We start from the raw sequence: 25,436 nt of genomic DNA, 5'->3' as shown, positions 1-25,436 counted from the left end.
CGATTGTGACTACTGGTCTCGAGTGGTCGTTGATTTAATGCAATGTGATGTTCATTACGTAGAAGTTTCTAAACCAATATTGTTATAAAACGTGAATCTGTTCCTCAATAGTTTGATTTTGAATCGGGGCATGTAAATATGATCCTTACAAAACTACGTTACATGTGTAGTCCACTGATCTATTCCGTGTTGATATACATGATAACCCAGCCCTTGTGGAAATGTCCGTGGAAATTCTTATTACTTCTGTGAGTGTCAATTATATACTGGACAGACATATACTGGATACAGAAGTGCCATGATGTCTAATTTGCACAATGTTGTGAACATAAATTTTGAGTAACTATTATTGCAATGCAGATCAGACTGTTGGAATAAGTTATAACATATATGTATTTAAAATTGTTCAAACATATATTTGTCATTCAAAAAGATTATTTTAACTTTTGCAATTGTTGTTCTACTTTTCCCCATTCTATCTGTCCGTCTTGTATAAAGAAAGGCAAACAATATTTATGTTAATACTACAAAGTGAGTGCTCCAAGTTGTATCCAAATACCCCGTCCGTTTCTCATAAATAAAATATGTTGGTTTTTTTTAAATTTAAGGATTTAAGTAAATTTATTTTGGTATTCATAATATTGCTGAGCATAAAGAGTAATGTTGAGACCTATTGACCTAGAAAGAACACTTCAAATCTTACCGTACGAGGGTCGTTTATTGATTCAATGTAGTCATAACCAGGATTGGTTTCAGCAATGAATTCATAATCATTTTCGGCTTCCGGTTGGTTTTCCTCCGTTGCCTGTTGATAGACGGAGTCTTGGACGTTGTCAATGTAGTGGTATTCCGCCGACGCTGCAGTGTTGTAGTCAGTTCGGGCATGAGTATTAGACACGATTTCGACGTTGGGTGTTTTCATAGTGGACTTGTTTTCTTGCAGAGTCTTTCAAAATTAATTGAAAAAACGTGTTTTAGTCCGACGATTCCCTTTTTAAAAAGAAATTTGCATTCACTAATTGACCAAGTAATGGATTAGAGACGCCGTATGAGTGGTGTAGTTTTTGCGATACCCAATCCATTAAGCAAACATTATGCTGTGTGGTCAGGAATGATGATCTACCATTACTGTTAATGAAAACTCATTTCGACATATATATTGAAGAAGAAAAGAAACTCCACATTTGAATTATATTGACAATGGGTAGTACAAGGTATTTTATAGAATAATCTGACGGATCCTCTCATTTCAACCGTGGTGAACGACGCGGGGTGCATGCAGTGCTCTCGTTTGTGAAAACGCCTCACGTGACCACTATTTCACCAACGTGTGTGCAGAATGGGCGATGTTTTTGAATTTATCTTTTCTTCACTAATCCGCTAGGTGCGCTGATCCGGACGGTCCAACCTTGACCTGACAGCGCATGTCGTATGCGCAATGTGAGCTGTACGTATTGCTCTTACGCTTAGAGACAGTTGACCAGTGTACTCTTCACCTTCATCGGTAACGTTACAGCATATGCATGAACAGTATATCTTTACCCTTTTATGATGATATACCAATTGATATGTTCTGAAATATTTCTTCCGTCATGAATCGCGAAATGGCATTTCGAAGGGAGGCGGTAGAATCACCTGATCGTTTTCAGATCATGTTTTTGTTGACGTTTTGCAATCGGTAATTTAAGTATGACACTAGATGTCTGGATATCACACATTTAAAAGTGCAGTGTATTTCCGTTGTATGTGTACTCAGATCTCTTTCGTATTACAGCCGGTTAGGCTGTATTCATGTAATTCACTACGACGGTTAACTGATGCAGTGCGCGAAACGTGAAATTCTTCTTGTGTGAATTTCGCCGAGTTGTGCATTAAGGGATTGGGATTTGGAAAACGTAATTATTTAACGGGTACCGGAAGAAGTGAGAAACAATGACCAAGTAACTGTAAAATAACAGTACCGAATGAATTGTGTCAGTCATCACTTAGATGTAGCAACGTTCAAATACGATAAACATGGGCATGACTGAAATCAGGGAGACAAATACATCCCTGCTGAAATCTATTCTTTCTATGCCTGTAACAGATTGTGATGCATGAAATATAAATTCACTGAAAGGATAAATGGTGCATAAAAATATTGCAAATATTTACAATGACTGCATTTTAATTTCCTGAATTAAGGGTACACATTAAACAGTATATATATTCTCTATATTACATATATAAATATATATATTCACTATAATATTTGAGACACAGAAAAAGCAATACTACTACGTGTACTAAGATTAGTACATTTTCAAGGGCACATATTCGTATATGGTATGTGGTCTGTTATGGGAAATATTTCGTCAACATAATGCTACCTAAACAGGAAGCACATATGTACATGTAATTCTAACATACACATCTTCTTGGGACAAATATCTGTGAATGACTAATTGCTTGAAAGGTTTAGTGAGTGAGTAAGTTTAGTTTTACGCCGCTTTTAGCAATATTCCAGCAATATCACGGCGGGGGACACCAGAGAATGGGCTTCACACGCTGTACTTAAGAGCTTTAGTAAGAAATGAATCAATAAATTCACATATATAAAATGACTCACAACACTGACTGATGGGCATATTATATAATGGGTAAATATTTTATTTCAAGCTATGATGACTGGTATTTCTGCTGCAACCGACTACCTATCTACGATAATAGGTGCACTGATATGAGTGTACATAAAATATAGTGTCCATAGGATTTAATACCGAAATGGATTCAGATGCGTGAGAAACTGATGCTCAAAGCGTAATTTATATATTAATAACTAAATGCTACATTCTACATATATCTTTTTCAATTGTGATAATCACATATTGGCGATAAAGACCTCCTCGGCGATATTTAATGGTTAGATTATATATTATAGATTATATAAAGAATTTTCAAAGAAACCTTCAGTGGGATCATATGCTATTTCCAAAAAGGGGGTGGGGGTGGGGGTAGGTTAAGGGTCCATGCCCCCTGAACCCCACCTCTGCATCCGCCAATGCTAGGACACTTGCACTTGTCTCGTGTTCTGACGTAGGAAATGCCATGACGATATACCGACTTTTCATGGCGTTTTCCCCGTTATCTTTTATCGTGTCAGTTTGTACTACACTTGAAAATTAAACAAACAATGCTTTTCTAAACTGAAAATCAGAGCAAAACATGTCTCCGTTAGTCAGCTAAAAACGTTTCGTCATAAACGATTTTCGTTCGTCAAGACAAAACAAAATGAGGCGGAATAAGAAAAGCGATAGGCCTCACGATGAGGCGAGGAAGAAATGACGAAACCATACTTCACGAAACCTCCGTCTGCTCGAGAGTGAGAATTTCCAAAACTTTCATACATCTGCAAAATCAGTTATGGCCTGGGAACGCGAAATTTGAGATAATTATCCCTAAAATCAGTGTCGCGATCCCGGTACTTTGTGGAGTCACTTGCACTCTTACTGCACTCATCACAGAAAATCATACTAAGACACAAGAAAACAAAACTCGGATAAGCCTAATTTTAATGTAATGATATATCTATGTTCACTCAATGTTACTGATTATAATCCACTGTAGGGTTTCATTGCCTCAATCTTTACTCCAAATGCCGCAGATCAGACTCAGAGTCAGTATACTGCAGGACACCCAACCTGTTGTTGCAAAGATCCTCCTTCAAACTTCGAATTCTAGATCTGTTGTCCATCTTTCTGTACTTCTCCTTCTTGGCTGGATCCTTTCAGTGATGCTCTAGGCCGAGAATGTTGACTTCTGTGTTGAGTTGTTCCCTCCGAAATAGCTGGACGACCTCATGAATGTTCGAATGGCACTTCCTCGCAAGCTTGTTTAGTTTGGAATTCCAGCCCTCGACGTTGTTGTTAGGTGACGTGCCGTCTCACAATGGTTCCAAACTGCTGTCGGGAACTGGGTCCCTTCCACCCAGGTAGTTGTGATGTAATCCATGAAGGCTGCTACCTAAAACAAATTCAGCATTGATCGGTTATAAAACTTATTACTACACATTACAAAAAGTTGTATTTACAAAAAGAAATACTTGTAGATTCCATGATGCATGCTTACCTTAGCACTCTCTGGACTCTTAGCTATGGTGTTCAGCCTTAAATTTTCCATCTGGTGTCTGGGTACCAGGGGCAGAGCAGCAGCTCGTCGAACAACCCTCCGTCTTTGTATTCTTGCGCCAGACCTTCTTTCTGAGTCCTTCTCCAGATGCTCTTGGTGTCATAAAAAAAGCACCCACAAATTCCTGTTGCCGGAAAGACACGTCGCACTGCGTTGTGGGCTGCCAATTCAAAGTCTATCTGCACTGTGGTCGGGTTCAGGTCAATGTTCCCCCCTGTGCTTTGACTTTCAGGTACAGGAACATCCGCGCGTATGTTTCCTCTCTCATGTCCGGAAGCAGGCACTACACGAGCGGGAACTTGAACTTCGGCATGAACTGTGTATATCTGATGAAAGAGCTTGTGTCATTTCTTGTTTTCCTACATCTGAATCGAAATCCGTCGTAAAATAAATGTTTCTCTCCTCTGTGTTTGTCAACCAAGGTAACTCGAACCTGTACATTTGCCCTGTCGATAATGAACATGAGCCAAGTGGATCAGTCGCTACGGGGTGCGGTAATGTCGGATTACGGTAATGACTTCTTGTTATCCAATAACAAATGTCCCGGTCCCTGGACTTTGGATTTCATGTACTCCCGTGGATGTTAAAATTCCAAATATCGCGCTCCCGGGCCGACAACGCAAAAGCATTACCAATGAGTGAGTGAGTTTTGTTTAACGCCGCACTCAGCAATATTCCAGCCATATGGCGGCGGTCTGTAAATAATCGAATCTGGAACAGACAGTCCAGTGATCAACAACATAAGCATCGATCTGCGCAATTGGGAACCGACGACGTGTGTCAACAAAGTCAGTGAGCCTGACCACCCGATCCGGTCAGTCGCCTCTTACGACAAGCATAGTCGCCTTTTATGACATGCATGGGTTGCTGAAATCCTATTCTACCCCGGACCTTTACGGGTCATTGCCAATGAGATGACAAACAGGCAATGTAATAAACACTTATAATTCTCTTATAATACTTATAATACTGATATTCCTTAACGGTTTTAATCAACTTAGGCATAAAGCTGAGATGAGACGAGCGAAAAAGCAGTTACACATTGACGGCGATCTGATTTCAGTTACTGTCTGCCAAAATAGCTAAACGTGTTACATTAGGGGAAAATGACGTGGATATTGTTGCCTTCGCTCGTAGATATTCGTAAAGTTGTCACTTGTTTCAGAACGTTTTCACGTTTAGAAAGCTCAATCTGAAGGCCTACTCTGCTGTACAGTATCTGTGATTTAGTGCAAAATATTTGAGGAGTAACAATACCTTTTTATTCAAAGGAAAGTGTCAGCAGATGCCAATATCCAAAATGTCGAAATTATTTCAAACGAGTGTTTATAAAACCATGACTTAAATATTTCTGAATTTCTTTGAAGACTTGGGACCTTGTTGAACTGAATTACCGTGCTCTGTATGGATCGAGACGAAAACTATGCGACAACAATATTGACTCTCTGGAATATTGGATGGAATGACATAAGATTGGTTTTCTTAACTAAAAGAACATTATTTGTTTTGAACTTTTGTTATAACATATTTGTTACAAGAATGGGAGGTAGACTAGTGTATTATAACAGTAATACAGTATTTAAAACTGCCATTATAATTTTTTCATTGGGAATTATAGCAAGGTATGTGTTTTCTAAGAATCTTGCCTTCTTGCATTCTTTAGTAAACGTAGAAAGGTAATACAATGAATAATAAACTTATCAGTTATAAAAAATTATGCTCACTTGACTGACATAATAGAATCGTGTGGTTTTAAAGCTAGACATTCAAATACTATAATACATATCACAGCAGAGTAATCACTTGGTACTGACTTGGTTTCTTGGCTCCCGCTTTCCTACTGTGAGATATCTGTGATTTACTAAAAATCATTCTGAAATTGAGCATTACTAGTATCATAACGCATAAAAAAGTTATTTCAACATCCAGAGAATTCGAAAAAAACAAATGGTGCCCTGGCCACACCCTGGTACGGCATTATTCAGTCTTCGAACATAATAACAAACTTCTCAAGTGACTATTCATCTCACTGGGATGGATATTGAAACATATAGTTAACCCATATTTGATGTAATACTTCTTAGAAATCACCACCACTTGGGTAGGTGACCAATGTTTGAAGACTGCGCCAAAGTAGTGTTTATCAAGATGTTGGTTTTGAGACAAATTGTTTAAGGTTTGTTGATTATTAGTTGATTATTATTATGTTTTACAGATTAGAATTGAAATGCAGCAGAGAGGGTTTGGATTTACTGAAAATCCTTTTTATATACAAGTAACTGAAAATGCTTCCTCAAATGACGTCATGCTAGCGACAGATACGTAACCTGACTATGATTTCGTTGTCGGTATTAACGCTCGGTATTAATTAATCATGCGTTAAGATTTGATGTTTCGCTTAAGACTAACCATAATTCTTTTATATGTAATGGTTAAAAGAGTACAAAAATGTGAGTGTATTCGTTCTTTAACGCGTTTAATAGAAATGATATTACACGGTATTAATATCCTCTATGCAAAGCGCTGCCACAATTATCACAATGCAATGAGAAGCAGCATACTTCACAATTGTATGAATCCTAACATCATAATCAGTTATGGCATTAAAGATTTATATTCATGTCACCAATCGTTATCATAGGAGATCCTTGCAACTTGCATTTGGCATGTTGATATATTACACTTGACTACCGTATCAAGGTCACTGGACCGAGCTAGGTAAAACGGAATAGATACCAGGTCGGTTGTGTGAAAGGCACGTAGTCATTTCAAAAAGATGTGATTATTTATGGTATGTAGTACTATACAGAATCGAAAAGGACGAAATGTTTCCAAATGTATTGTTATTTCTTTATGGGAAATGTTAAGATTTCCCTTTAACAAAGAATCACTCTAAGATTATGAATCGGTGTTTTCGGTTATTTCTCAACACACTGAACCGAAACTCCCGCAGAAGATTGTCATCTTTCACCAAAGTGTGATTGACGGCGTTAGTACTATCAAATATTCAAACAAAACACTTGAACGATCTGAATGATCTCTTTCCGCAGCCTAAAGCACAAAGATCACTCACCGATGTTTTCTCTTCTGCGTCTATCTCTTTGATGGAGTAAGTTTCAGCACTTGTTTCATCTTCACCTGACTGGCAAGACGTGGTAACACAGAGTTCATTAACAGAATCATGAGTTGGGGCAGCAGACGGTTCCCCATCAGATTCAACTGGATTGGTTTCTTCTACGGATGTGCGGCAAGGCGGATAAGGCATGTCCCCATCCTGGGGTTCACGGTGGCTCGAACCTGTGACGAAGCCTTCCTTGGATTTATCATGAGAAGTACCAGGGCTTTCCTCTTCGAGACACAAGAGCTCAACAAGTGAAGATTGTAAGATGATGTCCGCAGACATGTCAACTTCTGTCAAATTTGTCGAAAACACAGACGCAATGACCACACGGTATTGTGTGCACACTTAATGACGCTGGTGATGTATAAACGTAAACGATTTTGTCCAAGAAAAATAATTCCGTCTGAAAAGGAAGTATTGCTATTCTGTTTTCAGGTAATTTGCATATGAAAGCAATGCCGGTTTCATAACAGTGCATGCAAATGTCAGAAAATTATACTGAAAGGCAAGAAAACCGTCGTAGTATTTTAAATGACATTTAAGTATTAATTGAGTATTTGAACCTGTTATTTATATATACACATGAATCATAGTCGTGTAGTCTGATTTGTCCAACAAAACTTTGTTTAAGATCAAGGTTCAAGATGGAAATGTTTTTGCTTAAGGAAAGTGAAGAGTGCCACAAACACAACATTGAAATCGATATGTACGCCCATTATGCATGCTTTCAAGCATAAACTGCCGGGTTAGACGGCAATCGTTCTCTTGTTATCTGAATACAGCAGCTATGGCTACTCACTGACATTTTCATATCTCAACCGTTGTGACTGGGTTTACAGGGTTGAAAGGGTTGAGTGGATGGATTGAGTCATACTCTCCTGCTGACATGTTGCTGTCCTATGCAAGACATACTGTTGATGACCAATGCTTTCGTTACTCATTTTCGGTATCATTCAATCCATACAAACTCCCTTAGCACTGTCGCTATGTCACATTGTAGCGCATTGAGCAATAGTTTCTCAGTCAGTCAAAAAGCGACAATATAAGTTGTTCACTAGTCCCTCGGGGTTCATGGACTGATGTTCCTTCTATGTTTGTTTATGTTCCCTGTCTCCTCGTGACCAGTGAACAACATAACATACACCCAAATACACTCATTCATCGTCAGAGCCGTGATCATCACAATCAACGCCATCATAATACCCTCAACATCACTAATACTGTCATAGATTTATCATCATCATCATCATCATCATCATCATCACCGTCATCTGTACTAAATACTCTTGAAACTATCTTCAAAAGACATTCGTCATTTAGCAGTTTATCATAGATGTCCGACCTAGATATTCAAGCACTCTATATATGCTCTTAAAATGTAAGGAATAGTTGGGATAGGAAGTATAAAAACTGTTCAAGGATAGAAATCGCATGAAAACTCCACCATTTACACAAAGCATGGGATGCATATGCACAACGCCGTAGCCTCATACACGTGCATGGGGTGTCATTCTTGATTTTGTCGGTTTTCAAGAAGGTCGATCAATCACTTAGACCATTAATTTTGACATTCATCTTGCATCACACAGTTTTAGTGTTTGTTTCCAGCATTTCTGGTTTGAAACTGAAAATCATACACATGCAAATTTGACCTCATACATCAATCATCTTTCAAGAGCGATTACTGTACAATGAAGTGCAGGTGGTGATGCACTCTCAAAAATTATCATCATATCAAAATTGACCATGATATACGTCCCAATTTCTAAATCGTAAGTCAAAAAATGGAGTTCCCCTATTTATCTAATATATCAATCGACTCATGCAACAAATGATTATTGGACCCCAGTTGTGTCTCCACTGCCGAGGTCGTCGTCAAGGGCTTCACCGGTGTTGTCGGCGTTGTCCTCCCCGCCCATCACAAAAGCCTGGGCTACGTATACAGGTTCATCACTGAGAGGTGGCCAACGTTTTATTAACACTCATGCAATGATGGCTCCAACTCCGGCAACAATCAGGGACACGCCAGCAAAATACAAGGCTCCATTCACTGAGGACGTTTCCTTCAAGATTTTAGAATTCAGAATGAAATGGCAACAACAAACAATGCATTATGGACATGACAGTGAAATTATATGGCATTACCTTAATATTTAAAACCTGTGTGATCATGGGTAACTGAAACTGAAACTGATTACCGAACATATACTCTCAAAACGTAGGGGACCTGAACTTTCAATTTGAATAGGAAGTACAAGTGTTAAAAACTTTTTAAGATAGAAATGTTATAAACACACCACCATTTCTCTTTTTTACAACTATTAAATATATCGCATAAGATGCATGTGCATGCCATTCTTGATTTTGACGGTTTTCAAGGTTTAAATCACTTTTGACAATCACCTTGTATCAGTCACTAGTTAGTGGTTTTTATTTGTTTGTTATTTTTTGTTATTTTGTTTTTGTTTTTGTTTCTGTTATTTTTTGAAAATGAAAATTGAACACACGCAACATTAATCTACTTGGAAAAAATGAAGTTCCCCATTTTGTAAAGAGTATATCTATCACAGGTTGTTCTTAACAGTCTGGAGCTCACACCAGTGATTGACGTGAGGCGCATGTTAAACCCCTTAAGTAGATAGTAGCCTCTTACGACAAGCATAGGTTGGCAGAATGAATTCAAAAGTCCGCTTTCAGTTGGTGATAGTATTTTGTCACCAGAACGAAATACCATACAGTGTTGTTGTGTGTTTGCTGTCTAACTCTACAATTACCACACAATCAAGTCGGCAATCCAGTGATCTACGCATTTACGAGATGACATGTGTCAACCATGACAGCAAGTTTGACCCCGCGATCTTACTACAAGCATGGGCAGTTGAAGACCAATTCTTACCCTGATCAACAGTGAGTGAGGTAGGTTTACATCGCACTCAGCAATATTCCAGATATATGGTGGCGGTCTGTAAATAATCGAGTCTGGACCAGACAATCCAGTGGTCAACAACATGAGCATCGATCTGTGCAACTGGGAACCAATGACATGTGTCAACCAAGTCAGCGAGCCTGACCACCCGATCCCGTTAGTCGCCTCTTACGACAAGCATAGTCACCTTTTATGGCAAGCATGGGTTGCTGGACGACGACTTTACATATGGAAAAGGACTGCAGTAGTATTTTTCTTAATCACGATGCATGTGAAACGTTTTACCGCCGTTGCCATGATCATTCCTCTTCATCCAATCGGGATTGTTTTGGTTTACAAATTCTTAAACCCAAAAGTGTTAATTTTCAGAAAAGAGAACAAAGGTATCAATATTTTTCAAAGTATAAATAATGGTTACATTAAGGAGAAAGTATGTAAATGAGTTGGCTACCACGCGACGTGAAGGGACTGAGACCAGCGGTGGCCGTTGATAAAGTTTATATATTTAGGAAGCTGTGCATTTATGCATTCATCCATAATTAAAATGGCACGGAAATCCTACTGGGTAAATGGTTTTTGTCCGTTTTATAAGAATTGGTCATTTTGTTATTCTTCTGTCGAAATGGTGGATTAATGGAGAGAATGTACAGTTATAACCGTTCATATTACTACATGATAACTAGTAGTTCTGGAACTATTCGAAATATCTGCCACTCAGGTTTTAGTTGCTATAACATTTAACCTTGGGGAGGCACCCAACATTTGATGTAAAGCCCGCGATTGGCATACCTGGCTACCACGTGCCCCCAAAAGTTAGTAAGTATGGCTTTACGCCGTTTTGATACACTCCCAGAAGTATCAAGGTAGGCTCATTAGGTAGTAGAACCCGTGACCCGTGAACCTTGACCTGTGACGAGCAACGGTTGCATCTTCCACGTTACCCCACCGTCCCTAATGAAATAATGAGTGAGTGAGTGAGTTTAGGTTTACGCCGCACTCAGCAATATTCCAGATATATGGTGGCGGTCTGTAAATAATCGAGTCTGGACCAGACCGTGCAATGAGCAACAACATGAACATCGATCTGTGCATTGGAAACTGATGTCAAGTGTCAACCAAGTCAGCGAGCCTGACCACCCGCCCTAGTCGCCTCTTGCGACAAGCATAGTCACCTTTAATGGCACGCATGGGATTGCACATGACATGCACATGTGTTTTCGATTCTTTACATGAACAAAATGCTTTTGATTTTCTGGAATGTTATTTTATGCCATTGTACGCAACCCTTAGACAAAATTGACACAATCATTGCAAAAAGATTTATTGTCCGCTGTTAGTAGTATAGGGGCCTATATGCTCCCACATTTGACCTAGTTTTTTTAGAGTCAACATCTATTTTTAGACCATGAGTCACTCCTCTCTATTGTATATGGAGATCCATTGTGTCAACACCTGGTGAGTCTATTTTTAGAGTATGAGTCACTCCTCTCTATTGTATATGGAAATCTATTATGTGAACACCTGGTGTGTCTATATTTAGGGTATGACTCATGTTGTACATGGGATTCCCCACATCTTATTTTTAGACCCTAGGAGGGTATATAAAGCCCCCAAGACAGTCCCTGACAGTCTCAGAAGTCACTAGTGGCTATACCTTCAAGTGATTTCACACATTGTGGATACCAAAATATCCTTGGATTATACTGTGTACAATTCACTGGATCTAACCTTCTCTGGATTATACTGTGTGCAATTCACTGGATTATATACTGTGTGGATACATATTTTCAACTGTACATCAACAGAACATCAAGGTAAGTTACCCTTCATACATTGGTACAAACATCTAAGGGAGAACAACTTACCTCGTGGCATCCATAAGAAATTCCTCAACACAGATATGTCCATGATAGATCCATACATACATCCATTGTACCCACACGTTTCCATGAATACATATATGCATTGTATCCAGCTGCACAGTGTCACTGAGAATAGTTCCATGAAATGTCCAGGTATGTCCATGAATGGATAGATCCAATATTGAGAATATATCCAGCATGTCTAGATGTTTGGAGGGGTTGGGACAAGTAACCCATTCATGTGAAGAAACAGGATGGGTATGACTGTACTCCAACAATGAATGACTCATTTACCCACCCGTAAGTCCGATCGACAGCCATGTAAAGCTATGTTTACGATCCACTGACGGGAATCCCCTCTCCCGCCCAAGCATGTAGATTAAGAAAACATGAAAACATTAACTTGTAAATAACATCACATACATGTTCCCGAGTGTCCGTGTTAATCTTTCTTTTCATGTGCGATAGCCTCCGCGTGAGGTGCATTCGCCCATAACATTGAAGTACCTATGCTCAATGAACCGTGAAGGATGACGGCCCTCGTGCCCAACGTGGAACCAGGTCATAGATCGCGTCCACCAGCCGCCATGTTGAAACCCAATGACACTTTTCATATTATACAAATGAAAATTTTAAAAATCATAGTTATTATCGTTATGAATGCAGAATACTGTTTATTAGAATCCCTGTAGAATCACTATGCATACAGAATATTAGAATCCCTGTAGAATGAGCCACATGTGTTATATCAATGCAACACAATGATGTGAATACACTTCGGTGTGTCATACAAATGTATATGATATACACTATTCATGCTGAAATTATGCTCTAAACGAATACTTTTCCCTAATAATTTAACAAAGGAAACAACCATAAAAAATATACAATCATATGCGGTGAAGAGATTTCAAAATATTGATTTTATTTCTTGTTATTTCACTTTCAATAAAACAGTTGCTGATATTTCTTGTTATTTCAGTTACAATAAAATTAGTTGTTGAAAACAAATAAATAAGAATTGTTAACCTTGCCTGAATCCTAATAAAAACTAATACTGCAAAAACAAACACTATGTATTGCATGTTTATATAGCGTGTATGGTAAAATCACTGTGTATAAATACACAGTTCATAAACTCCATTAACGTCTACACATCTTGTACCATGTGTGGTGATATTAAACATTTCAATGTAAAATATAGATGGCGGTCCTGTCTCTGAATCATAATCATATGTTCATACATACCATGAATCATGATGCGTGGTGCCATTAAAACAATGTAAAGATACATGCCTGATCAGTATGAAAAGCATGAAGGGTATACTCACAAACAAGGTCCTCTCCCATCAAAATAAAGAATAATCCATCGGAAGAAAGAATATCCCGTCTAAATATTGCATATCACACAAATTCCATACACTTGTATAATCCATGAAGCCGCAGAGTAACCCGTCGCACATTTCTGCCCTCTCACTCTCAGGGTAGGTAGACAGTCAAACAAAGACATTTTCGCGCGGTTTTAGGTACACGCGTGTCTCAGCCTAAAAACCGGTTCTGTGTCAAACCCGCTCTGTCAAACCTGTGCACAAACGCCCCTCAATGAAAACGGACACATAACCAAAACGGCTACCTATCCCAAACAGTTGCCCACACGTGACCGTTTCTAAATGATGATAAGTGTATATATGGATATAATAATGACAGACTATTTTATTGTCATGTTGACACAATAACGATAAAATGGCACAATACTGTAAAGTATGGTTCAGGGTGAATGTTTGTTTTATTTCAGATGGACCTCCAGACCAAAATAGATACGTTTGACAATTATGACAAGTTGATCAAGTGGGCAGAAGAAAATGGGTTGTCCAATGATGAGCGAGTAGACATGAGGGCTATATGCTTGCTATGTAGACAGACAGAAGATCAGTCAGTAACAACACCTGAAGATCAGCTAGTAAAAGATCTTCAATTTACCCATGGGGAAATGGAGGAAATGACGTCTTTATATGGCCCCAGCTCTAACGACATTCCCCACTTGGACAGTATTGATCCAACATTAAACCAGGTCCAGAGACAGAAGGGTTTACCATGTTCCTTCTGTGGAGCCACATTCAGAAAAATGTATGTATTGCGACAACATAAGAAGACCTGCCCCAAGCGTCCTGCAGATCTGTCAACTGACCCTACTCCTCCAAAAAGACAACGTACAATTTACCAGTATGGTGGTGTAGGGTCACCCCTCCCTGATGCTGAGTCTCCTAAAACTCAACCCTATACTATAGAGAAGAACACCAAGACTTTTGCCAGGACTGGGGCCATAAGTACAACGTATGAAATCAAATTTAATGACGAATGGCAGGGTCAGAGTCTCAGAACTTTGTACACCAAGCTTCAGGACATGTTTGAAGCGATTTTACAGCAAACCACCCCTGATGATGTTCAGGAAGGAGATTTGGGGCGGGTCATTATCCACCATCAAGCTTTAAATAAGGCTATTGTCATACCACTACAGCCTCTGTCGCATCTAAATGCAGAACTGATCATGCAACACATCGAGAAAGTGTTAAACAGTCGTGAAGAACTGGCCTTGGATGTCTCCTTTCATGTGGATATAGGAATCATACGTATACCTCGAGGTGGACGATCCAATAAGACCATAACACAACTCGCAGGTTCAAGCAACTCTATTCATCTGAAACGGTCTATAGTACAGATTGTCAACGAGGATGACCTATGTATGGTCAGAGCCATTATTGTGTGCTGGGCGAAAGCTAATCAAATCGGTCAAGATGAATGGAAGAAACTCACTGGTCATACTGAAACACCCCTGATAGACTTGGTCCTACAGTATCGAAAATGTCCCAAACACTTTTATAATAAATTAATAGACAAGTCACCCCATGAGCAAGCAAAGTTAGCCCTGAAGTTATGTAGATTGGCCGGTATCCCTCCAGATCGTCCTTGTCATGACAGATTCTAGTGGTCAGCGCTGAAAGAGGGAACAAGTTTATCAGGGTTGGTGTTCAAGAGTCAGAACAGCCCAAACTCTTTCTCTACCTGGTCGAAAACCCACAAGCTCACTTCCATGCTATTGTCAACAGTACTGGATTTTTCTCAGCCTCCTATTTTTGTGAGCGGTGTTTAAAACCTTACAATGACAAATTGCATCATTCCTGCTCTGAGACCTGCATTGTATGCCATAGCCAAAAGTGTCCTGAAATAGATACACCACTGACTTGTCGTCATTGCCATATGACTTGTAGGTCACCCGAATGTTTCCAGCGACACCAAGCTGGAAAAAGAAATGTAAAGAAAGGCACATACATACCCTCTAAATGTGAGTGGTTCTGGAAATGTACCATGTGTAAGAAAGTATTGTGCCGAAGAGAAAGGGATCCCAAACTACACCAATGCGGAGAATGGAAATGCCCTGGATGTCAAGAAGTGGTGGAGCAAGATCATCTCTGTTACCAGAAACCTAGTGACGTGGACAAGACCAAGAGTAAATTTATCTTTTATGACTTTGAATGCAGACAGGATGAACAGTTGATGTGTGAAGAAGGTTATTCACCGCAAGGACCGTGTCAAGAAAGATTGTCCTGTGCCTGGATGTACTGCAAAACAACTTTCAAAACTATCCAATCATTTATCTCAAGTTCACAAATTAGATTCTGAGAATAAGAGGTACTGGTTAATGAAGAGGGAGGACATGGCTGAAGTTCAACCCACTACACCCAAGGCAGCCATTACTTGGAGTCCTCACGCTGTGATTGATCCGACTAAACCTTGGTGGGAGACACAAAGTTTAACACCTTTTGAACCTTGCTCCAGCATTTGTGTGTCTGGACTTACAGGAGCAGGAAAGACTCGGTGGGTGTACAGACTGTTGCAACATGTGAATGGCATGTATGTGAAGGACCCACCCCAGAAAATACTATACTGTTATGGTGTTTATCAATCTCTGTTTGACGATGTGGAAAGAACAGTGCCAAGCATTGTGTTCCAACAGGGATTACCTACGGAAGCAGACATTGAACAGTTTTCCTCCGATGGGCAGCATGGACTCATTATTCTGGATGATCTGTTACATCACGTGTTAAGTTCTAAAGACATGGAACTGTTGTTTACACAAGGCTGTCATCATCGACGTCTGAGTGTGATATTTATAACTCAGAACTTGTATGGACAAGGCAAATCTGCACGAACCATAGCCCTGAACACGTGGTACCTGGTCTTGTTCAAGAATGTGCGTGATACATCACAAATGATGACCCTTGGAAAACAGTTATTTCCTGGACGTGCAGGGATTCTCGTGGAAGCATACACAGATGCTATGAAACAGCCCTATGGCTACCTGGTGTTGGACATGTCTCCACGTGCAGAAGATAAACTGAGACTCAGAACCAACATTTTTCCAGGGGAAGATCCCATTGTGTATGTGCCAAGAGTATAAACAGTCGACATTAGGAGAGACCTTGTCATTTGTAGACATGGAGTCTCAAGCTGAGGACTGTCATGTGTCTCTGAATATTCCTGCAACAACCAAAGTGGAACTACCCCCTGTACTGAAACGTATTATTATCTGTCTATGGTGTATACTTGTGTTGTTAATAACTGTAGGATACACACTGACCCTCACATGGAGAGGTAGGAGTATGGTACCCATGGACTATATTGTAAATGGCAGTCACTACACACATGAGTCAGTTGGAGGAGCCTATAAATATCAGTGACATTGGTTGTCATGTGCATTCAGTGAGCCACCAGTGATCCAAACTGTTGTGCTTATAAATTGTGCTGAACACTGAATGAAACGTCATTATATCTAAGACACTCAGACAGAACGGATATTTCTTACGGTTTTCGCAAGCGAGTACATCTCCTGTACAAAAGAAGTTGCTGTTGCAAAGCGTGACTGATGACCAATTAAAAGTCTTGGTGGAGATTATTTATAATCTGTCAAATACTGATGTTCGTCTGTCGAAGAAACAGTGGACTGTACTGAGAAAACACAGAAAAGTGCTTCGTTTTCTCGGTGATAAAACCGTATCTAAGACAAAGAAAAAACAATTATTGCCAAAACGTGTGGCTGTCATTAGTTTAGTGTTGAAGGTTGTTGGGCCTTTATTGAAGACTTTGTAATGGAGCATATCCAAAAACAGGTGTTCATTCCAATGGATAAATATAAACGGCTCTTGAAATATCACATGAATCCAATGAGTGGTGGGACAATGAATGCGCCCTCCTCCTCAGATGTGAATCATCATACCACCATTGATGAGTCAGAACCCATGGATACCAGTTTGATTCTGAGTGTGCTCCCCAAACCTTACAGACAGAGAGGTGCTGCTTTATTGAGACATATTCAGAGTGACCCTGAACATAGACTATCATGGGATGAGAAAGGTGTCCTCATCTACAAGGGTCAAGTCATTGCAGGGAGTCATATTGCAGACTTACTCAAGGACTCCCAGTATCTGTATAAACGTTTTCAACCCAAGGGCCTGACTGAATTCTATCAGGCCTTAAAAGAGATACATGTGCCTCAAGGTCTTGTAGGCAACAGACAACGACTGGAAGTGGACATGAAATCCAAAACACCAGAAATGACATCAAAACCTCCTGGGATACCAGCTCATACTCGACAGAAGAAAAAGAAGAAACCTTTCAAATGGATTACATTGTAAAATATCGTTGTAAAGTAGACTATGGGTTGACCCCTAACCTGTAGTGCTACTTCTGTGTGAAACGGGGTCATTAAACAATGAAAATGTATACCTTGTTTGTTTGTTTGTTGATATCAATAATAACAGAACACAGTGCCATACCTCCCAACCGTCCTTCTCCGATTGGGGACTTCTGTGGGCTAGCGGAATTACAGTGTTTTTTTTATGTTTATTTCCAGGTACATTGTCTCATCACTATAAACACGTGCTAAATCTAGATAGTATGGACAGTTTTACATACATGCATTAAAATACTGAGAGGCATAGTCATACATCATTTCATCATTGACCTTTGCATTTATAGCGAAACTACTTTGAATGTCATGCAACACATATCCTCTACATTTCATGATAATGTAGTAAACACAATAGAGTCCACAGGTAGAGCTGTCACTGCTTTGAAGTACTTTGGTATTGTACTGATAACGTGATACATTTTTACATAAAAAGTCTTGAAATTCTCTTCGATAGTAACTGGGTCTTTTTCCAAAGCTGTCAAAGAATTCTCCATAATTTGGTGAATGTAACCAAATAGCGATCCAATGCTGGCCTCCTTGTGTTGAATCTTGGGTATTGATGATAAAACCATGGGGGTACGAGATGATTCTCTTAGGAAGTTGGTCTGCTGCACCTATTGTCACATGAAACTGTTTTGTGATTCCATCCGTATTGAGGGCACACATCAGCTGTAGTGTATTCATGGTGTAGAGTACAATATATTCCTCGCGTTATCAACAGTCAGCATGAGATTGTCCTCGGAATAGAGAATCAGATTTGTTGTCTCAGGTTATGCCTTGCTAAACTGGAGGTTGAGCCTTAGGTTTCCTCTTTTTATCAGATCCAAGTAGTCGTCTTTCAAATGATAGGGTTCAAGACAAAACTGGTACAGAGCATATCCGCCCTTAAAGTCGTCACCTTTCAATACCCAACCCTATGGATGCTCTTCCTTCGAACAAAGCATTATAAGCTGTGATGTACTGTTTCTTTGTTACCCGTAGGGCTTCCCCCGGCAGTGATTCTCCATCCACATAAAGAACAATAGAACTGAGATCATACATTTGAAAATTAAAGGGTGACTTGGTGTAACTGCCATTGACGGCTTCAGAAGATGCCAATGCTACTACAATTTTGTTGGGGACCTTGTTTTGAAACAAATTATCCACTGTGTAGTTCAGCTGTCCTTTGGGTAACGATACAGTTTTGATGTCACTCTTGGTGAAAGGATACTTTGCTGTGTGATGAGCGAGAACTTTGGCATGACTGGTGGTGATGGCTGAGCTGGGTCGAATCGTTCACATTCGCAAATAGATATCTTGTATTTTCACCCTGTAACTGGGTGAGTCTTCTGCACACATGAGATTAAATGCAGGAGGGGTGCGGAACATTCGTATTTGTAAATCCACGCCATTAATCAAGTAACGTTTTGAATCCATCAGATCTTCATAGAGAGGCCCACACATATCCACGGTTCCATTACGAGTGTATTCATATCTTAGAAAAAGACCCCCGTTGGTTGAATTAGGATCAGATTCATCCATAGAATCCGCACTGTCTTTGTAATAGAGCTGAGATTGTAGTAGAGATTGTTTCGATGCTGTGGTTTCGTTGAGAAGAACCTTGATATAACTCTTGTAGGGATATAGATTGGTCGAACTCGTAATGCGTTTTCCATTGAGAGACAATCCACTTGAGAGAACAGGCTTTGAAGCCATAAATTGACTGGTCCTACTTTTTCGTCTGTTGTAATGTCTGTTCCATCTGCTTTGAGTATCTTGGCCTGTACATGTAATTGAGTTCTCCTCAAGTCAATGTAATCTACCCCTTGTCCTGAGATGTTAAATTCAATGGGACTGGAATCGGTTGTAATTTGAGACGTCGGTCTGTAGGTCATATAATACTGTTTATTCACTGACGCATAGGTAGGAGGTATAGTAAAGAGGTTAAATTCATCAGCGTTAGCCTCAACGGATACACTCTCTGTATATGAAGCCATTATTTCTTCCTGCTTTTGGTGGGTATATCCAAGTTATCACCAGAGCCACTTCGTTTAGATGTACACAGCTTGCGCTTCTGTGAGGAACTGATTTTTCCACCTTTAGTTTGCCTTTTTATAGACTTCTTCTGCATCTGTATACGAGCCTCAGCCTGTTCCACTGCTTGTTGAGTCGGGGTGACGAAATTAATTTTAGGTTGTTGTTCTGAGGTTGTTTCTTTTGGTTTCTCCTTCTTCCACTCTGGATCGTACAGTTCTAAAAAACGATCCACTGACATCATGGCAGATTTTTCTCCTCCACGCATAATGGAGTGATAAGGATCTCCTTTCCCTTCAGCCTGTAGCATGTAAAATCGGGTCCATTTTTCGGCATCGGGTACGAAGAGTTTGTATCGTGGATTATTCATGATGAATACCAAAACGGGAGCGGCTTGAGGTGAAATGTCACTGTCACTGGACCGCGGATAAATGAAGCTGGATTACCCTCGTGGTCATTTATATAGACATCCACAGTCTGCATATCTCTCAATTTCATGGGGACATACTGGCATTGAGAAAATGTAAATGAACGTTCTTTTCGGTTTCCCATGAGACATAAACGTCTCAGTAATGGTTGTTTAGTTTCCCCCACATAGGATGAATCACACATGGAGGAATAGATATAAATGTCTCGACATTCCGACTTTTTATCTATGTCCCAGGACAATATAGATATTTCTGTCAGTCCTATTCTCCATCTCTGGTCAAGATGTAAAGGATCATTCAAATCTACTCTGAAGTTATAAGGTTTGTTATTGGGATATAGGCGTTCACTGTCTGTACTTCTGATGGTAATGTATTTATCCATGTTGAGATTTAATCTTGGGATTTGGTAACAGGTATCCTAGACTGGAACTGAGGAGAGCTGTCCACAAATTGGAGTTTCCTTTGTCTAGGGACAAATTGACAATACACGTAATCACCACAATGTAAATTATGATGATTTGAGAGAAAAACACTGTTTCTGTTTTGGCCACTTTTCGACCTAGCAAAGTCCAACTTTCACCAGACCTGCTGCGTGAGAGAGGTTGTGTCTCTACTGTCTCTTCCATGATAAATGACGTTGAAAAGAGTTTACATTGTGCTTTTATACTGTTTCACATCTGCTTCTGGGATCCAAGAATTGTATTTTTTCGACCAATGAAGCCATTTCACTAAGACTTCTTTCCGTTTATTTCTGGTCCGTGTTTTGACAATGTCTTGAATTCTATACTCCTGATCTGGGTTCTCTATTACGGCTTGTAGCTCTGATGAATAAAACGCACCTTCAATAGGATCACCACCCCAGTCTTTCAACTTGTACATGTCATTGTCTTGTGACCAACATCTCCTGATGACTGTAAAGATTTCACCAGACCATTTCTCCTGGTATTCTCTGTCAAATGGTCTCCTAAGATGACTCACTCTGACCTTATCCCCCACCTTGAAGGTGAAGTTCTTTTTACTGAGTTTAAATGTCCGGGGTTGAATTAAATATTGAGAGAGTCGCACTTCATCTTCATCTTTATGAGTTACACTAGCAGGCGACTGTCCTAACATTCTGTGTTTGGTGTGGTTGTAACTCTTGACTACATCTTGTAAGATATCCACATACCTGTTTTTAAAGTGTTTCAACATGTAACGATACAGTCTCATTTTAATGGTTTTAATCACTCTCTCAGCATAAGGGGCTTTGGTTTCATTCAGTGTAAACAGCTGACTTACATTATGCTTTTTCAAAAAAGCTTTTACCCACTGATTCTTAAATTCTGAACCCATGTCGGTTTTCGTGTTTCGGTTTTCCATAAGTTGGTGAGGGCTTTCACCACTTCTTGACCTTTTGAAGACAGGAGTGGGAATTACCCACAAATAACGTGAAAATAGATCTGTGATGACCAAGAGGTATTTGACCCCATCATTGTACTTTGCCAGTGATACCATGTCCATGAGATCAGACTGCCAGTGACTGTCTACACCTTCCACTATATACTTATTTCGTGGAAACTTTCTTCTGACTTGATGAGTCATCGTATAGTTCTCCTGACCTTTCAACCATTTCTGGATTCGATGTAGACCAATTTTAAACTGACCCTCAGCTTTGACAGCGTCGTATAACTTCTGGGGTCCAGCATAACTACCAGGATGTTCTGGATCATAATAGATCCTGTTCAAGTAGTCTTCCCAAGGTGCCATCTCAAACTCAACTAAACATGACTCACATGCATCATGCTATATATATATTTAAGCAAAACCCAAGACAAACATACAATACAATACTTTATTTACAGCAAGGACAATATTTACAACACCTTTTTACGGATGTACATTAACATTTTTCCCAACAAGTTTTCCCCTGGCCATTTCCAGGGTTTGTCAATATCTGGATGGGATGCATCAATTCCTATTCCCCATCGTTTATCAAAGGGGCTAGCTTCAGCTAAGGGCTTAGGATAGGATCGAATCAATATATGTTTCAAGTCACTGTTCTGGGAGAATTTAGCCATGACAGCCTTTGTCATAACATCAAGACTGACAGTGTCCCACGCTTTCTGAGTAAAGCCTTTCACACATCGCCCAAGACGTTTTTGCTTTGCTGGTGAAGTTTCCTGTAGTATAGACTTTGCACTGTCCAAATCTCCAAAGTACATTGCTTTAGAGTACATGTAACACTGCTCAACACAATTAAATGTCATACCATTCAAGGTAAACACCGATGGATGAAAGTTGCTGAAGGGTGATTTCCATCCGTAGAAAAATAGTCAGTTACTCCACATGTCATATCCAGAAGGGTTGCAAAAAGAACACATAAGATATCCCATCTGGTTCTGATGATCCTCTTGTGCCATACAGGGAACCATGTTCTTCAGTTCGGGTACAAAGTCTGCCATCACTTCCACACAGTAACCTAGTTTCTTCCACTGATCCATGGACAGCAGAATACCTTTGGCACGAGGAACCATAGACTGCATAGAGTTATCCCAACAACACTGTCGAATCTCTATCCCCGTACTATCCATGGTAACAAACACATTAGCTCCCAAATGCCATTGGGAGTTAGGTTTCCCTTCCTTGACAGCCTCTTCAATGGATCGAATAGCTCCAGGGAGTTCCATCCAGTGTTTCAAACTCAATACAATACCCCTCTTCGTTGGGTAGGCCATGCCACTCGGGTACACTTCATACTTTCTCACATGTATGCTCAAAACATCGTCCCATGTCTTGGCTGTCACATACACATTGTCACCTAGATGTAAATGGCATCTGGGATCCTGTAGTTCAGTCATCTCCTAATCTGTCTCATGTCCCAGTAATGTTAGGGCCTGTATCTCCCCGCATTCCTCTAGGGCTTTGCAAAACAGGGTGTATGCTTGAGGCCCTCGTCTAGGTAACATGTTGAGTAACTCTCTGGCCCGGTCAAAGGACAGTTTCTCCATAATCTCCGCTTTCATGAGGCAGGTAAGGACGTTAAACTGCACGAGTTTGTCGACCACCTCTTCTACACGCTGTATGGCCTGCACGAGGTGAGAATAATTCTTCCTTAGGATCTCCCAGTGAACCGTTTCCATTTTCTGTCTTCAAAGTAAACAGCTACCAGAATCAGTAGAGTCAAGAACATAGACTGGAGAGGTTACGTTCTCTTTGGCAAGTGAAGTCGGAATGATCTGGAGGGCTGTTTGGGGGACCTTATATGACCCAACTGAATACTCTCATACTCTAAATATAGACACACCAGGTGTTCACATAATAGATTTCCATATACAATAGAGAGGAGTGACTCATACTCTAAAAATAGACTCACCAGGTGTTGACACAATGGATCTCCATATACAATAGAGAGAAGTGACTCATGGTCTAAAACTAGATTTTGACTCTAAAAAACTAGGTCAAATGTGGGAGCATATAGGCCCCTATACTACTGCTGTTCATGGTTTCGGAAATCCAAGTCATCAGCTCTGTTCTTAGCTATCCCGGTTGCCGTTTCAGTTACCTATATTGTTATCGCCGCCAACTACTTTAAGAGTTACCCATGGTCCTCTGCAAAGATGGTCCCAAATACACTTGACGTTACAAACAGTTTGGCCACCTCCGGAGAAGAAGTTCGATCTGAGAATGGTGTAAGAATATCCGAAGGTTCAAATCGAGACTTGACCTTGACCCCAATGTTGGATGGGAGACAATCCAAGATGGACACTCACCGTATGTCAAACACTAAGTATCTTATATACAGGTGTGCTAAATCTGATCTCTGTGGTGGATGGTCCGATAGACTAAAGGGCATATTAATGGGTTTCTACATCTCATAGCAACTCGGAGAAAGTTTGGTATCGACATTACATCCATACTGTGTAACCTGACGTCATTCCTAATTCTGTTTCCTGATAGGAGATGGCAGGTCAGCAGTTGTGTACAATGAGATGGGCAAAGTCAGTTTGATTAGCAAATCGAAAACTCTGAATTTTACCGCCTGGTTGAAACATGACATTGCATATTTTCTTGTCAATTTGGATTATGTTGAATCCCTCAAGGTCAACAGAGTTCATTGGAAAGAATTCTCATGGATGGAAAATAAGACAAGGGACCAAGTCTTTGCCACAGCGTACAAGACTATATTTTCTTTATCAGCATCTTTGAAAGAAGCCTTATCACGGTTTCTATCAAGAGCTAAACCAAGGGGATCATCGAAGCTCGTTTGGGCACAGATTCGACTTTTTAAAAATCCTTCAAATCCAAATGACAATAAAAATCCTAGAGGAGCTACGATGCAAGATGTGCAAAAGATTTGGAACTTCTTTAGAAAGTTTAGTGATCCGTCAACATACAAAATAGTTGTCACTTCCGACTCCGAAACTGTCATGCAACAAGCCTGGAAGTTATTTCCAAGCCAAATTATGGAAAGCGAAGGAAAGGTGTTTCATATGGAACTGGGCACTGATAGAAGATCACGTTGCGATGGATGGAAGAATGTTATTCTGGACCAGCACGTGCTGATGTCGTGTGACGTTCTGGTGTTGACATTTAGTGGCGTAGGTCGGGTAGCCGCGTACGTCAGAGGGACGCCGAAAGGCCTTTACTGTATGGTCGAACATAAACTGGTCAAGTGTTCGCTCAGCGAACTCCGTCCGCTGTTCAATGTGTACGGATAACTTTGTTATGTTCACCAGTCTGTTCAGTACATATACTCATGGACAAAATAAGGGAACACATAAAAGCAAGGATATTCTTTTTCTAGGTTTCGTCGAATGCTTTGTTTTCAACGAGTATATTTGTAATCGATCTTCCACATGTATGTCATGCTCCTTAGGTATGAAAAGGTTCCTTTAACACAACAATACTGTATTTCCAAAGCGACGGTATGGAAGCCGTGGCAGGATCACTGAGTCTGTGAGCCACGCTTTGGTGCTAGACTGGGTATACTGTGTATGATATGCCTCATTTATGATATGCCTCATTTATAATATTTATATATGTCAATTACATAAATATTGGTAAGGCTATACGTGTTCAGTGGGTGAGAAAGTGAGTTGGAGTGAGCAATTACCCCGCTTTTAGCACTATTCTAGTCATATTAGAACATTGTACCAATGTGGGGAATCGAACCTGGGCCTTTGCCGTAACA

At 40.0% G+C, this 25,436-nt stretch overlaps 1 pseudogene; it reads left to right on the top strand.

Moving 5' to 3' along the window:
* Positions 1-23,326: 23,326 nt before the first annotated feature.
* Positions 23,327-24,963, top strand: LOC137298608 (uncharacterized; annotated as a pseudogene).
* Positions 24,964-25,436: the final 473 nt, after the last annotated feature.

The sequence above is a fragment of the Haliotis asinina genome, chromosome 10 (genome assembly GCF_037392515.1).
Source record: "Haliotis asinina isolate JCU_RB_2024 chromosome 10, JCU_Hal_asi_v2, whole genome shotgun sequence".
NCBI lineage: Eukaryota > Metazoa > Mollusca > Gastropoda > Lepetellida > Haliotidae > Haliotis > Haliotis asinina.
Note: the sequence above shows the minus strand (reverse complement) of the source record. Positions and strands in the feature narration are given on the sequence as shown.